Source organism: Artemia sp. Qi Xiang Cuo, chromosome 9, assembly GCF_049724085.1.
Source record: "Artemia sp. Qi Xiang Cuo chromosome 9, ASM4972408v1, whole genome shotgun sequence".
NCBI classification, from domain to species: domain Eukaryota; kingdom Metazoa; phylum Arthropoda; class Branchiopoda; order Anostraca; family Artemiidae; genus Artemia; species Artemia sp. Qi Xiang Cuo.
The window spans coordinates 31,620,639-31,635,537 of NC_142802.1; the positions used below are offsets into that span (position 1 = coordinate 31,620,639).

The window sequence follows — 14,899 nt, forward strand, 5'->3', positions numbered from 1 at the left end:
AATGTCTCTTGCCTTTCTATATTATATAAAAGACATAAAAGTTCTTGAAGATGTGCAAAGAGGGTAAAAGACCAGTATCCAATTGAGCAAAATTATGTAAAACTTAAAACCTCATATCTTGTAATCAAATTAGAGTAGAAAAGGTTTGCATAAGCCAATAAATAGTTAGAAATCTAAGCTATACAGCAACATGGTTATTATTGAAAGTATTTAATATCATTCACTGAAAATGATAAGTTTATTGATTAACAAAGAAAGAACTATTTTTGGAAATAGGCCTACCAATTATACTATTTTGATGTAAATATATTTATGGTGTTTCAGTATTATTCACATATTAATAGAAAGCTGATTGTCTTCTGATTCTAAAAATATAACTTTTATTTCTTGATTTTTATTCTATAAATCACAAATATTAAATATATATTTCTTTCATTTCACTTGCTTGTCAAAACAGAGACCACACCTTGGATTTATGATGACAAATTACTCCCACTGGGCTGGCTCTAGTGAGAGATGATTGGGTCTACACTTGCATTGTGTCATACTGTAGTAAAAAAGGGGCAGTCCAAAAACCCATTGCTATTTTTCCAAAATGCCAAAGAAAAGTGGTCTTTCCCAAAAAGAGGTCTTTTACCCGACATGTTACTAAAGTGATATCTGGCATGCAAGAGCTTTTCTACCCTGTAAGACTGTCAAAGCTGAACCTCCCTGCACTCATTTACAGGAGAAATAGAGGGGATGCCATTTTAACCTTTTAATTATTGAGGGATAATATTCTCCCTGCATTATTCCTGGTACTTCCCCATTATGTGGACACCTCAGCTATAGACAGTCAAATGAATGCAGTGATGGAGACTCATAAAGCAGGTAATTGTTATCTAAATTGATCAAAAAGCATGGTTTCTCATTGAATTTACAACATTTAAACTGTTGTTTATTGGGGTTTAGGGGGAGAAAGGGTACTGTATGTTAGGTTATGTATTTAATATATGCAATGCTTTACCCCCCCCCCCTAATCTGCAAATATATAGCCCAAATGTGTTTATAAACCATTATATATTCATCCTATTTTGTTTTATTTCATTAGCGTTAACCAAATATGACTTTTTAGAGGTGTCCACATAATGGGAAAGTACCTTATTCCCTTCTGTTGGTACCAATTCAAGAACTAGAGGTGATCACTTGAAACTTGTCAAGCAGTCTATAATTTCTAGAGTCTGTACTAATTCTTCTCAACATGTTTTGTCTATAATTAGAACAAACTATCTAATGAAACAGTTACTGCTGAATCCATTGATGTTTTTAAATGAAGGCTAGATGCTGACTGGTCCTCCAGGGAGTGTAAACTCAATTGTGATGCTACAGAAGATACAACAGCACCTGGTCACCAGTGAACCTGCATACAGCTAGGCTAGCCATCATTCCAGAGCTCTACAAGGAGAAATCCTTAGATTGCTCTTAGCTGCAATTTGAGGTAATAATGTGAACTGCCAGAAATTTACCAGTATTTCTGCTAAATTATGCACTGCAGCTAGATTAGGCTTATACATTCTTTTGAGTCACAAGATCCATTTTTCTTCAAAAGAGGTTCTTGGAGGTAAGTCAATAAACTAATAATTTCAAGCGTTTAATCTAGAATAATTTTAGTAATAACTATATCAATGCATAGCTTAGATTCTTAGCTATTCATTGATATATACAATTCTTCTCAATTCCTCTTTGGTAACAAGATTAGAGGGTTTTAGTTTTACATAATTTTGCTCAAATGGATACTGGTCTTTTACCCTAAGCCTATCCTATGCTCCATCTTTTGAGAATATTTGGCAGGCCTAGTATGAATACTTTTTGCCAATGAGAAAAAATGGATGGCAAGTCTTGTTTACTTCGGTTTACTGGGTACTCTTGAGCCAATTCAGCATCGATGGTAAAGATCTTTAGAGAAAACTTACTTAAAATTATTCAGGTGTTTTTCATTCAATAAATCCTGCCCATTTAGGGTTGCCACCAGATCAAAAAATTTCGTAACGTCCAACTCTTAAAAACGTAATCTTTTCGTAACTTCTGATAGGAAAGTCTTTTTTCAAGGCAGGGTCCCTTAATTTTGCTATCAACAGCCGTACTTAAAGGGGGGAGGGGATATTTGTTGCCTGTATAATTTGAGAAATATTTTTTTACGTAATCTCATTAAAAATCCTCCCTCCACCTTTTAAAAGGTGCCTAAAAAGTATATATTACTAACAGTTCGTGCTTCTTTACCTTCAGGAAATTCCTATTTATTCAACTATAAGTGCTGCTTCCAGTTTACCTGCACAACAGAAAGACACCCCTTCGATGCTTGTATATAACCCCGGGGTGCTATTTTGCTTATTTTGTTGTTGTTGTTTTTAATTGCCATTATTGGTGTTTTAAACCAAAAGTTGATGAGTAATACGTACAAGATAAAAGGCAAATCAATAAACACAGGATAATTAAGAGTTTTTTCAGAAAAGAAGATAACCAACAAGATTTTTTGTTAAATTTCAATAAAAACGGTCTTAATAAATCCAGCTTCTTAAAAACACCCAAAAATCATTTTAACTGTTCCCTTCCCGTCTAATATTTTAGACTGGCTCGGTCTCAGTCTCACCTCCTCAAACTTTAAATTTGCATAGCTCCAAAATGAAGATTTGAGCAATTCCGAGCGACAAAGTTTTTGTTTATTTTATCGAAAAAAATTATTTCAATCGTTGTCTTCAGTTCTTATACGAAACAGCAATTGTTTTACATAAAATGCCTTTTTCCGTTTGTAATCTGAATCGTAACTCCCAACCAAAAGAAAGCAAGAAATAAAAGAAGAATTCACACAATTTAACCCGAAGAATCTTATCCTAAAGCTGTTTTGATGGGTCTCACTAGTCCAGACACGTACAAAGAATTTTTAGGGGAGGAGGTCAAACAAAAAAAAAAAAATTAAACTTATTTTCAAAATGAACTAAAAAGGAGAGAATTATCTTTTTTTTCTCAGGAATATATGAATATAATCGAACATAAGGGGCACAAAAAGCATTGGGTTTTACATAAAATAAACACAAAATTTACCTTGGTTTTAAATGCATAAACGGAAAAAGTCGATGAGTTGAGGAAAACAAACAAAAAAGATCAAATTATGCAAAAGCGAATCGATTTTTTGCCCCGAATTTTCACTTATATTTATAGATTCTGGAAGAAAATATTTTCAATATTTTAATTTTCCAATAAAAAAAATATAATGCCTCATCCAAGATTACAACCTAAGTTAACACAGCCTCAGGAAGTGCTTTTATCGTTGTGCTATACTGATAAAAGTAGGAAGTAATTAAATATTCGGAAGTGGTTGTAAAATAGTTCACAAATTAAAAAAAATCGCGTGACAAAGAAATTAATGGAAGATGGAACAAAAAGACCAGTGAGTTAATAAAAATGATTTAATTAAAAATAATTCATGGGGATAATAAAAAACCCTATAATTTGATAAAAAAAATGCCGAGAAATTTGAAGAAATTTACATTTGCAGGGGGTTGGGGCTTCAGTGCAGCCTACGTGATCCCTATGAATCATATTTTAAGTAGACTGTAAGCCTACCCTATACAGATACAAGACTGTTTACCTTCTCCATAAAAATGGACATTAGGATAGTTGTCTTTTTCAAAAGCCGAATATTTAGTAATTATCCTTTTCTGAAGAAAACATGCTATGCACACATGCAGTACCATTAAATTCTTTATTTTATACTATTTCCAAATATCATGGCCCCTTTTCTGAAAATATACCCATCCCCCTGATGGTCCAGGATATAGCCCTAGGAATATATTAAAAAAAAATCAACCAATAAAATTCTTACTTTACAATATGAAAGAACACGAAAGAATACAACAAGAATGAATGTCATCGCAAGATTCGACACAACGATGAAATATATTTATACAGTTATATGTGGGAACTCAGATGGGGAGGGGGGTATAATGTCAAAAAGTGACCATGATATTTGGAAAAAGTCTAGCATAAAATCAAAAATTCCGGATCAACTAACCCACCCCCTCCTCAATGCTAATGCTTAGATATAGCCAAAAAATGGCTCATTTTTACAGTTTCATATATTTTGTTAATACCAGCTGTTCATAATCCCATATAAAAAGAGCAAGTTTAGTATATAACCTGATATTCCAACGAATCAGAAGGGGTGGGAGTGAGGTTGTTACGCGAAGAATAATATATATATATATATATATATATATATATATATATATATATATATATATATATATATATATATATATATATATATATATATATATCATCAGTAATTGTCAATTAGCTGGTATACATGCAAGATAGATGCTAAAGGAAACTAGTCAAACGGGTATCAGTCAATAGAGAATTGGATCGCAAAGCGTGGTTTGTCATTGCGTTTACAATATTTAAACTATTGTTTTTTGGGGGCTTAGGGGAAAAGGTACCTAGATTGGGTTACTTATTTATTTTATACTATGATTTATCCCCCCACCCCCTAATGTGCAAATATATAGCCCAAATTTGTTTCTAAACTATTATATTTTCATCAAAGGCCTATTTTGTTTTATTTCATTAGCATTAACCAAACTCGACTTCTCGCGTGTGTACCAGTTAATTGACAAGTACCAAATCATCTTATAATCACTTATTTAAAAATAAATTATAAAGAAAATAGCTTTAATATTGTTTACCTATTTTTATTATACATTTCCCTTCCTGACTTCAGCTAGCTCCTTTTCCATATAGTTCCAGTGTGACTGTTGACGGAACAAGATTCAAACTCAATACTGATGAAATTGAAAGTTATTGAGGTGACTAATTGACAATTGTCACTTGTCACTAAACAAATGATAATCTTATGCTCTTGAGAGACAGTGTTATCTTAACTTACTATGCGAGTAAGCGAAGTGGGTATTTTCTCATCCTAATAACTGAGTGATTGTGTAATAAGATTAAATGAACGCGATGTGAAAGAATGTCGATACTCATGTCAGTGTAATTAAAATGGGAACAGCAGATTTTTCACGAGGGAAAAAATAGATTACCCAGAAAATGTGAAACTTAGTCATTATTCAAAAGCGTAACATAATTCTAATATAAATTCAAAAACGTGACAAAAATGTAGCGTTTTTAGGACCGTAACGTAAAACGTGCCGTTTTATTTAAAACGTACCAAAAATGGTACAAACGTAACCTAGGGGGTAACCCTGGCCAACAGACCAAAAAATTTCGTAACGTCTAAACTCTTACAAACGTAACTTTTTCGTAACCTTTGACAGGAAAGTCTATTTTCAAGCAAAGTTTCTTTAATTTGCTATTAGGATCTGCACTTAGAGGGGGGGGGGCAGTTGTTGCATGTATATTTTGAAAAATATTTTTAATGTAAGATTATTTTTAAAAAAATCCCACCTCCAAATTTTAAGAGGTACCTTTTTGTATCTTAGTTCAAAAATTTGACCCCCCCCCCTCTTTCTAAATTTTAATGAATTGGAAACCTTTTTTGCTTTTGTAGCATAAACAGCCAGGCTTTAAAAAAATCGAGTTGATTCGGGGTGCAATTTGGCCTTTTCTCTTAAGCAATTATGAATGATACTTTGTTCTCACGCAAAAAAATAAACCATTAAATAGATCTTCATTCACCGTTTTTGATCAAAATCCCACCGAGAATGTGCAGAAATGAAACAAATCAGGTGTATATTATGCATAGGGTACATTTGCTCAAGTTTTGCTAAGTTGGGCCTTAGTTTGTTTTCAATTTATCATTTATTTTGATGTAATGTTTGGTACTCTGAAGAAAATAACAAGTAAAGATTGCATTTTTATTCAGCAAAATCTAGAGAAACAACTTAGCTAATTCGCTTTGAACTTAATTTAAAACTTATTTTTTATCCAGACATAAGACAAAACATATTAGATATTTTTACAGCGGGGCAAAAATAAGCAATCTGGGAACATTGTTGAGTTTGAGGCTTACTCTTTGCACTTTCTTGCTTTTCTTACAAGGGTATTCAGGATTTCCCAAGAGCTTGGGTCAAGAATCGCTCTTCTGACATGCAGAAGACTCGAAACAGTTTTCGGATTGAGTCTATTGCGGAGTGGGGTCTTTATTATTTTTAACTCAGAAAACTGACCGTCTTTAAAAACACTGGAATAGGATAGACGCGTCAATATCTTGACTGAAAAGAAAAGCCCATAATTTCTAGCTGAAGAAGAACAGGAATTTTATCGTTTGATTTTATTCTCTGCGGACACAGAGGACGTTTGATCTAACACAAGGCCTGTTTTTTAACACATGCCCTTACTGGGTTTTAAAGCCCAGTAAGTCCCAGAGGAAACGAACTATCCAAAGAAAGTATCTGGTTAAAAATAACAGCAGCTGATTGAGTATATATCGAACTTGGAATCTACTACAGAAGTCCCAATAGCAGTCTTGAAAATGACTCGCACTTGCTTGCAGAAATTACGGAGATCTGCAGTGAAAATTTATCAAGCGTAGTCATCGTGGGTGAATTCAACTTACCAAAAATCAACTGGTCTAGACAGCACATGCACTCACACAACCCAACATCATCCGAGGCGAAATTCTTAGAAGTGGTGAATAATTCTCATCTGAACGAACTGATCTTAGAGCCCACCCGAACCAGAGGTACGAATAGACCAAGTATATTGGATTTGCTCCTGACAAACGATTCAAAACTGGTAGAAGATATCCGCCTACTAGCACCGGTGCGAATGTCTGATCACTGTATCGTAGGCTTCCAGATTTTGGCTAATGGCAGCAAAGACAAAAAAAAACACCAAGAAACAATTACAATAGAGCAGAGTTCGCTGCGATGCGCAATGACCTCAGCACAGTGGATTGGGGAAAAGAGTTCAGTTCGACTGAAAGTTGTGACGAAATGTACTCCAAATTTCTCTCCGTCATGTCTCAGGCTGAGGAGAAACACGTATCAGTTTCCAAACAATACAAAAGACCAACCCTACCACGCGCTGTTTTCGACCTCATCAAGAAAAAGCAAGCCTGTTGGAAAAATTATGTAGCTGACAAGTCGAGCCCTCTCAAATCAAGAGCCTACCAAAGGCTACGAAACAAAGTAAGGCGACGAACCAGGCAAGCAGCTAGCATGCGAGAGCAAAACCTTGCAGAATCTGTCAAGACCAACCCCATAATGTTTTGGAACCACATAAATTCTAAACGCATTGCGAGGCCAGATATCTCAAGCTTAAAAGACCCTACGGCTGGACTTCTGATTGAAAGATATGCAGAAAAGGCAGATTTACTGAACACGTATTTCACTACTGTCTTCACCCAGGAACTTATTCAGTCGTCACTACCAACCCTGCAAACAATAGTCTCTGACGAAACACTTAGGGTCGAGATAAACCCACGGGTGGTCCTGAAGAAACTCAAAAGGCTATGGATAAGCAAATCGCCAGGTCAAGATGGACTTCATCCCAGAGTGTTAAAAGAAACCGCAGATCTAATGGCAGAGCCCCTATCGATGACTTTTCAAAAATCCTCACAGTCGAATGAACTCCCTAGTATCTGAAAAAAGGCAACGGTGATACCATTGCACAAAAAGGGAAACCGCCAAGATCCTCTAAATTACCGCCCGATTGGTCTAACCTGCATAACCTGCAAATTACTGGAATCTATCATATCTGACCACATCCTTGAGCACCTGAGCAAAAGAAAGTTAATCACTATAAAACAATTTAGGTTCTTGAAGAGAAGGTCCGCAGCGTCACAGCTACTTCTGGCAGTGGAAAACAGGAAAATACACGCAGATAAGGGTGATCAAGTCGATGTCATTTACATAGACCTTAAAAAGGACTTTGACAAAGTACTTCATCGTCGCTTCTTATACAAACTCCGCAACCTTGTTCTGGGAACCACATTTAATTTGATCGAACAGTTTCTTATTGGAAGGTCTCAAACAGTATCAGTAGAAGGAGTTTTGAGCACACTTGAAGTCGAGGTAATCAGCCGTGTTCCCCTGGGCTCGGTCCTTGGCCCTCTCTTATTTAACCTGTATCTCAATGATATAGTAGAAGGCATCAATTCAGAGGTTCTACTGTATGCTGATGACACCAAGCTGTATAAAGTAATCAAAACAGCTGCCGATGCACTATCTCTGCAAGAGGACCTTGAAAAGCTCAATAGTTGGATGTCCAAGTGGCAGATAGAAATCAATATTGACAAAATCCACAAGCTAATGAGAGGGAAACCTACTATCCACTATGAATATAGACTAGGAGACTTACCAATCACATCATGCCAGGAGGAGCGCGACTTGGGAGTGGTCATTAACAGCAACATCGACTTCCAGGCCCACTATAACAGCATTGTTGGGAAAACAAATCATGTTGCAGGAGTTTTAAGGCACAACTTCACTTTTGGAAATGATAAAACCATTTGCCTTCTGTACAAAGCTTTAGTACGACCAATCCTTGAATATGGTCATTGCACTACATGTCCCTTTTACAACAAAGACATCGAAGGTCTCGAAAAAGCTCAAAGACGAATAACAAAGTTCTGTCCGACTTTGAGAAACTTACCTTACGAAGATAGGCTCCAAAAGCTCAAGCTTCCTTCACTAGCTTATTGACTAAACCGTGGAGACCTAATTAAGGTATTCAAGCTTTGCTACGGTGCCTACAAAAATATCCAGGCTACCAATGTTCTCAGCTTCAGCCACACGAACCTTCGTAGTCACAACCTCAAGCTTCAAGAGGAGAGGTTCCAAAAGGACATTGGCCGATGGGTGTTCAAGAAGCAAGTAACACAACACAGGGAACAAGCTCCCCTTCGAAGTCATCAATGCCAACTCATTAAACTCGTTCAAACAGGAACTGGACAGATATTACGGTGAAAGTGCCTATAATTTTTGTCAATTTAAAAGATTTTTGTAGAGGCCCTGTGGCCTATTTGTTTTGCATTATATTATTATTATTTTTACTATTATTAATAAAATCATCATTCCTCGTCATTCCACGGTTTGTATGTTTTTTAATGGAATGATTTTGTTTTTGATGATTTTTACTGAATGATTGGAATGGAATTATTGTAACTTTTATTAACTAAAATTTTTTCGAACTTCCGTCAATTTTTTTTCATAAGGCTTACTTTAAAGGCTATGTCCATTAAGAGAGTCATACTTACTCCCGCCATTTACATGTACAGCCATTTAAACATTTGCCTCTCAATTACTTGGACTATCTGTCTTGGCTTTTTCTTTCTATAATTAGCCTAGTCGTGATGCCTACTGCAAAAAGATGGGTGGAATTTTTTCCCCTAAATATAGCACTAGCACTTTTAGTTTCCGTTCAAGTGAACCTTTTTTCAATCTTCTAAGACTATTGGTTCAATGCGATCACCCCCTAGGAATAACAAAGAAAAGCGCAACCGGGATATTTCTGTACCTTAAAGGGTCAAATTTTTCTCATAAGGCTTACTTTAAAGGTTATTTCACAAAGGTTTACTTCATAAGGCTTATTTTTCTCATAAGGCTTACTTTAACCTTAAGAAATTAGCCCGAATTTTTTGATCAAAAGACTTTTAGGAAAAAAGGCAGGTGGAAGAGGAGTTAGTTGCCCTCCAATCTTATTGGTCGCCTAAAAATGGCACTAAAACTTTTAATTTCCGTTCAAATGAACCGTTTTTCTATATTCCAGGACTATTGGTTTGATGAACGAAAAAAGAAAGAAATACATTTTTACTTTGAAATAAGTTGAGCTTTCTTGTCTGCAAAATGAACACGCAGAAATTTATGCATAAAAATTATCTTTTAACTTTTATAATCGCTTTTTTTAATACATTTTTTGTGAGTTTCTGTAGGTAAAAAAAAATTCTTAAGATACTACCCTAATCTTAACAGTACTAACGGTGAAAATATATTGCTTTCTGAATTCAATTTTTTCTAATTCATAACGAAAAACCTTTTTGTGTGAACAACTTATATTTTTTTGCGATGAACTTCATTTTTTTAATGAGAGCCAAAAAGAATTTCAAAAAAATTCTTCCTTGGATTTGCCATAAATTTGCTGCTTACGCTGAATAACCAAGTAAGCAAATAAATCGAAGAAAAGAAGACGCGTGTAAGGGTATTTCAGTCCTTTACGTACACGTAAAGGACCCGATTGCTTCCCCAGAAAAGATAATATTCTAAAATAGTACATATTTCAACTGGACTCAGAAATACTACACTTTAATAGCATGAATCGTGCTTCAAAAACTCTGGTTTGCTACAGGATTGTTTAAAAAATAGGACGTTAGCCCAATATTTTTTATCAAACAGTTCATAGTGTTAAACTGTAATTAAGGAGCGACTCAGCTAAATTGTAACCGAAATTCGAAAATGGAATTTTGATAAAAATTGATAAGAATTGGGTTTTTATGCAGATTGCAAATATATAAATTTCATTGCGTTTAATATCTAATCACCAAAGGCTCCAAGCCTCAGAAGAAAAAGCGATTTTGATGGATTAAGGGATTTTGAAAACAGGGAGCCCGATTTTCGAAAAAGGGAGAAACACCCCCCAAAAAGTCAATAAATCTTAATGTAAATCAGACCTTCAGATTCAGCATATTAGAAAATTTTATTATGGGGGTTATGATCTCCTATCTGCACAAATGTGGAATTGTATGTTTTTGCCAGAAGACTCATCACGGATGCGTTTCTATTTTTTTTTTTTTTTGTTCTTGTGACCTTTTTAAGAGACCGTAAAGATTGGAGAGCAACTAAACCTCCTCTTAACACCTAATTTGTCTCTTATTTTGTTTTAGACTGTTATGATTTGAGATCAATTTGACAAAAGAATCATCTCCTTCAACTACCTACAAACGTGTAATAAAGAAGTAGATTTAGTGTTAAGACCTTTAAACGACAAAGCGACAATTTTGCCTAGGGGGCATTCAGTTCAGAGAGAAAAGACATTCTGATTCAGAGAGATCAGAGAGAGACGACAGTCTGATTGTGATGGTAAGTATTCAGTTTAGCTTATTAATATTGATAACTTGTGTCTTATGTTTCCCAAAATGTTTAAGATAGTTAATTTTTATAAATAAAACGAAATTTGGTAAAATTCTACGGTACTGTTCTATTAGCTGTAAACCATGCAAAAAGTGAAGTTTGGTTAATTCTAATGAAATAAAACAAAATAGGATAAAAATATAATGGTTTAGAAACAAAATTTGGTTATATATTTGCACATTAGAGGGGTAGGGGGTAAAGCATAGCATATATTAAATACGTAACCTAACCTAGGTACCCCTTTTCCCCCTAACCCCCCCCCCCAAAACTAAAGTTTGAATATTGTAAACGCAGTTAGAAACCACTGTTTGCAATCCAATTCTATTTTGAAAGAACCTGTTTGATTAGTTTCTTTTATCATATATCTTGCGTGGCTTACAGCTAATAGAACAGTACCAATTCTACTTTATCTACTTTTGACTACCTTGGAAAGGGGTTAGGTTAGGAAAATGAAACTTTCATGGATGGGTCTACAGGCTAAAGTATGGGTACTTATGTACTATCTGGAACATACGCGAAAAGTGAAGTTTGGTTGATACTAATGAAGTAAAACAAGATAAGATAAGAATATAATAGTTTATAAACAAATGTTGGCTATATATTTGCACATTAGGGGGGGGATAGGGGATAGCGCATAGCATATATTAAATGCCTAACCAAACGTAGGTACCTTTTTCCCCCTAAACCCAAAAAAAACAATAGTTTAAATATTGTAAACCCAATAACAAACCACGCTTTACAATCCATTTCTCTATGGAAAGAAACCAGTTTCGAAAGAAACCCGCATCTTCCCTATATAAGATAGCGCGTGTGTTTCAGATAGTACATAAGTACCAAAGTATGTCCCGGGAAGGTATTTTGAAGTACTTACCTCGACTCCTTCTCCCTCTAGATGGTCCTTAAATTTGTCTACATGCCAGGTCTATACTTATTGAAATTTTGACAAAAAAACATTTTACTTTAATTTTCAGTTATCAGTTTCTTTTTCTCAAGGTTTAGTTCCGAAAATGGAATTCCTTTTATTTGAGTAGAATTTTAAGCCATATCAATATTTTTTTCTTCAAAATTTAGGAAATTTAGTTGCATATCTTTAAAACTTCATAAATTGGGATTGAGGAAGGTTGTGAAGATGAAAATAATTTTGTAGTACTTCATCTAAGCAGAAGATCTATTTTACAAGTTTTCAGTTTTATGACACACAGATTTGATGAGGCGGCGAATAAGAGATTTGATAAGATCTGACGAGTAAGTAAAAGATGTTCAGAAAAGACAGGATTCGTGGCATTATTATTGCAACCGTTAAGCTCTGGATGTAGAAAAAAGGGGGGGGGGAAGTCTTTCTTTTATTTTTGTCTACGATTGATTTCACCTTCATTTCAGGTCCGTGTGTCACTGTTTTCCTGATTGGAAGATATTTCTTACTCAAGTGTCTTCTATCGGCCTACTACTACGCCATTGATTTACTGATTTCTACTATGAAAAAATGCAGCCATTAAGAGTTGCCAAATTATTTGGTAAAAATTGTTTGTTGTAGTATTCTGTACTTGTAAAATAAATGAGATTATTTTTTATTTATTAGTTTATGCTTCAGATTGAAGAAATGGAAACTGAATCCTGGTAACTAGATATTAGAGTGCAGATCGAGCATATCGAACGACACTAGTGATGGAAATCCAATAAGAGACCGGAAAATCCAGCAAACAAGATGAAAACCCAATAAGGATCTTAAAATCCAACATGTTGTTTTGTCAACAAATTGAAAATTTAATTCGGGTATGGGAATTCAACATTTTTGTTTCTCAACAAATTGGAAATATGGTGCCACTTCTTAAGTGGAAAGGCTCTGAAGTACAAAACAGGTATTATTGTAATAGTTTTATTCCAGAACCCTTAACTGGAGGTTCACAAGAACCCCTCCCATACACTCCCCTTTCAGCCCCCTTAGTAAGTTTTGTAAATCTTCTGCCCATCAGTAAGCTACTTAAACACAAGCAGGCTACCACACCGTCGTAGATGGATGTTTAATGGCTCAATTATAAGCTATTGCTTATATTTACTAGGTTTTTAAAAACTCCACCGTCTCCTAGGTCTCAAAGATTTTAATGTCAAATAGTCTCTGAGGAAAACTTGCATTGTACTCTGTCATTGTTAAAGTGTTAGCTGTAATTTAGGAAAGAGCGAATTACAGTGCACATTAACAAAAAGTTAGAAAATGTCAAAACAGTCATTTTTTCTTCTTTATTCGAGGTCTTGCGGGTTACTAAAACATAATTGAGAGATGCTTAAGAGCTCATTCAAAATCGTTTTTCATATCTACGTGGTTTATATAAATTTCACCGTGTGCAACGGCCATACGGCACGAAAAAAAGGCACTTTTTATGCTGTTTCTTGAGGAGTGGGGCTAGCGGGCTACTAGAACATCTTAGATAGATTTTTGATAGCTCATATAAAAAATATTGCTCACATTTACGTTTTTCCTATAAATTCCACCATCTGGAAGTTTCAAATAGCACTAAAAACGGCACTTTTGGTGCCATGGCTCAAGTGGAAAAGCTAGGGCGAGTGGGCTTCTAGAACTTTTTATGGTGATGTTTAACGGCTCATTTGAAAACTTTTGCTCATATGTACGAGCTTTTTATCAATTCTATTATTCATTAGTGAGATATAGCACTGAAAACAACATTTTTGGCACCACTTCTTAAGTGGAAAATCTTGGAAGCATAAATCGGTATCATTGTAATAACTATGGGCCAAAACCCTTAACTGGAGGTTTGCAAGAACACTTCCTGTAACTTCCTCCTCCATTCCCCCTTAATAAGCAACACAATTAAAGTCCTACAAACACCAATATATTAAATTACGTTATTAGAGGCGTGGTTCTGGCAATACAGCGCTAGACTTCAAATTAGATTATCATGCGGTCAATTCCAGCTTGAATTTTTTTTTTCAATCATGGTTTGTCCCTTCTTATGATTACTTTTCAGATAATCACTATTTTTGTAAGCGTGATGCACTCATTTTATAAGAGCTTTATATCATTTGTCATTTTAATATCCCATGAAAGCAGATTTTAAACCTATTACTCATATCTACGTGCTTTTTATCAATTTAACATCCAAAAGTGCCATATAGCACTAAAAACGGCACTTTTGGTACCACTTCTTAAATGGAAGAGTTCGGAAGCATAAAACGGTACCATTGCAATCATTATGGTCCAAAGCCCTTAACTGGAGGTTTATAAGATCCCCTCACATATACTCCCCCTCCAGGTCTTCTAATAAGTTTCATAAATCAACTAGTCATATTAAAAGTAAAAGATTATTAAGAAAACAAATTAAATAAAACTAAAAACTTTTAAACTAAACATCTACCAAAATTTAAGCTTCATTGATCAACAGTTTTGAATTGAACCTTCAAACTTAACTCTGTGTTGAAGCCCGGGTACTAGTTCTAACGGTGGTTATTGAGGGGAAGTCCTTGCCCCCTTAGTTTTTGCTCTTGCCTAGGTTTTGAAATCACCTCTTTTTGGTCATTTCATTGGAAAAGGCACTTGTTTCATTTAAAAAATGTTGGGGAAACAACCGAAAGCGCACTTCGTGGGAATGTGCTATCAAGTCAAAGTTATAAAAAGCGATTAAGTATAAATACAAGCGTTTAAATGAACCCTTAAACAGCTTTCCTTTGTTACAGTAGACTTCTAGTTCTTCTCGTCAGTAGGTGATTTATAAGGCCCTGTCTTCATTATGGCTTTTTCAGGCGAAGTCGGTCGAGTTAAAACAGCTTTTTGCTCATCGAAAAAAAAAACGTTCCTGAGAAACATGTATTGTAGCGTG

The 14,899-nt window shown here is 35.0% G+C and overlaps 2 protein-coding genes across 2 annotated transcripts in view; both read right to left on the minus strand.

Annotated features, from left to right (window-relative positions):
- The window catches only part of Sdhaf3 (Succinate dehydrogenase assembly factor 3), a 43,302-nt gene extending 41,284 nt beyond the window's left edge, over positions 1–2,018 (minus strand). The window contains exon 1 of the mRNA XM_089094470.1: positions 1,953–2,018. The gene's annotated coding sequence lies outside the window, so the exon portion shown is untranslated. The remainder of the gene's footprint in view (positions 1–1,952) is intronic.
- The window catches only part of sel (canopy family protein seele), a 130,206-nt gene extending 128,171 nt beyond the window's left edge, over positions 1–2,035 (minus strand). Inside the window, exon 1 of the mRNA XM_089094469.1 lies at positions 1,953–2,035. The gene's annotated coding sequence lies outside the window, so the exon portion shown is untranslated. The remainder of the gene's footprint in view (positions 1–1,952) is intronic.
- Positions 2,036–14,899: the final 12,864 nt, after the last annotated feature.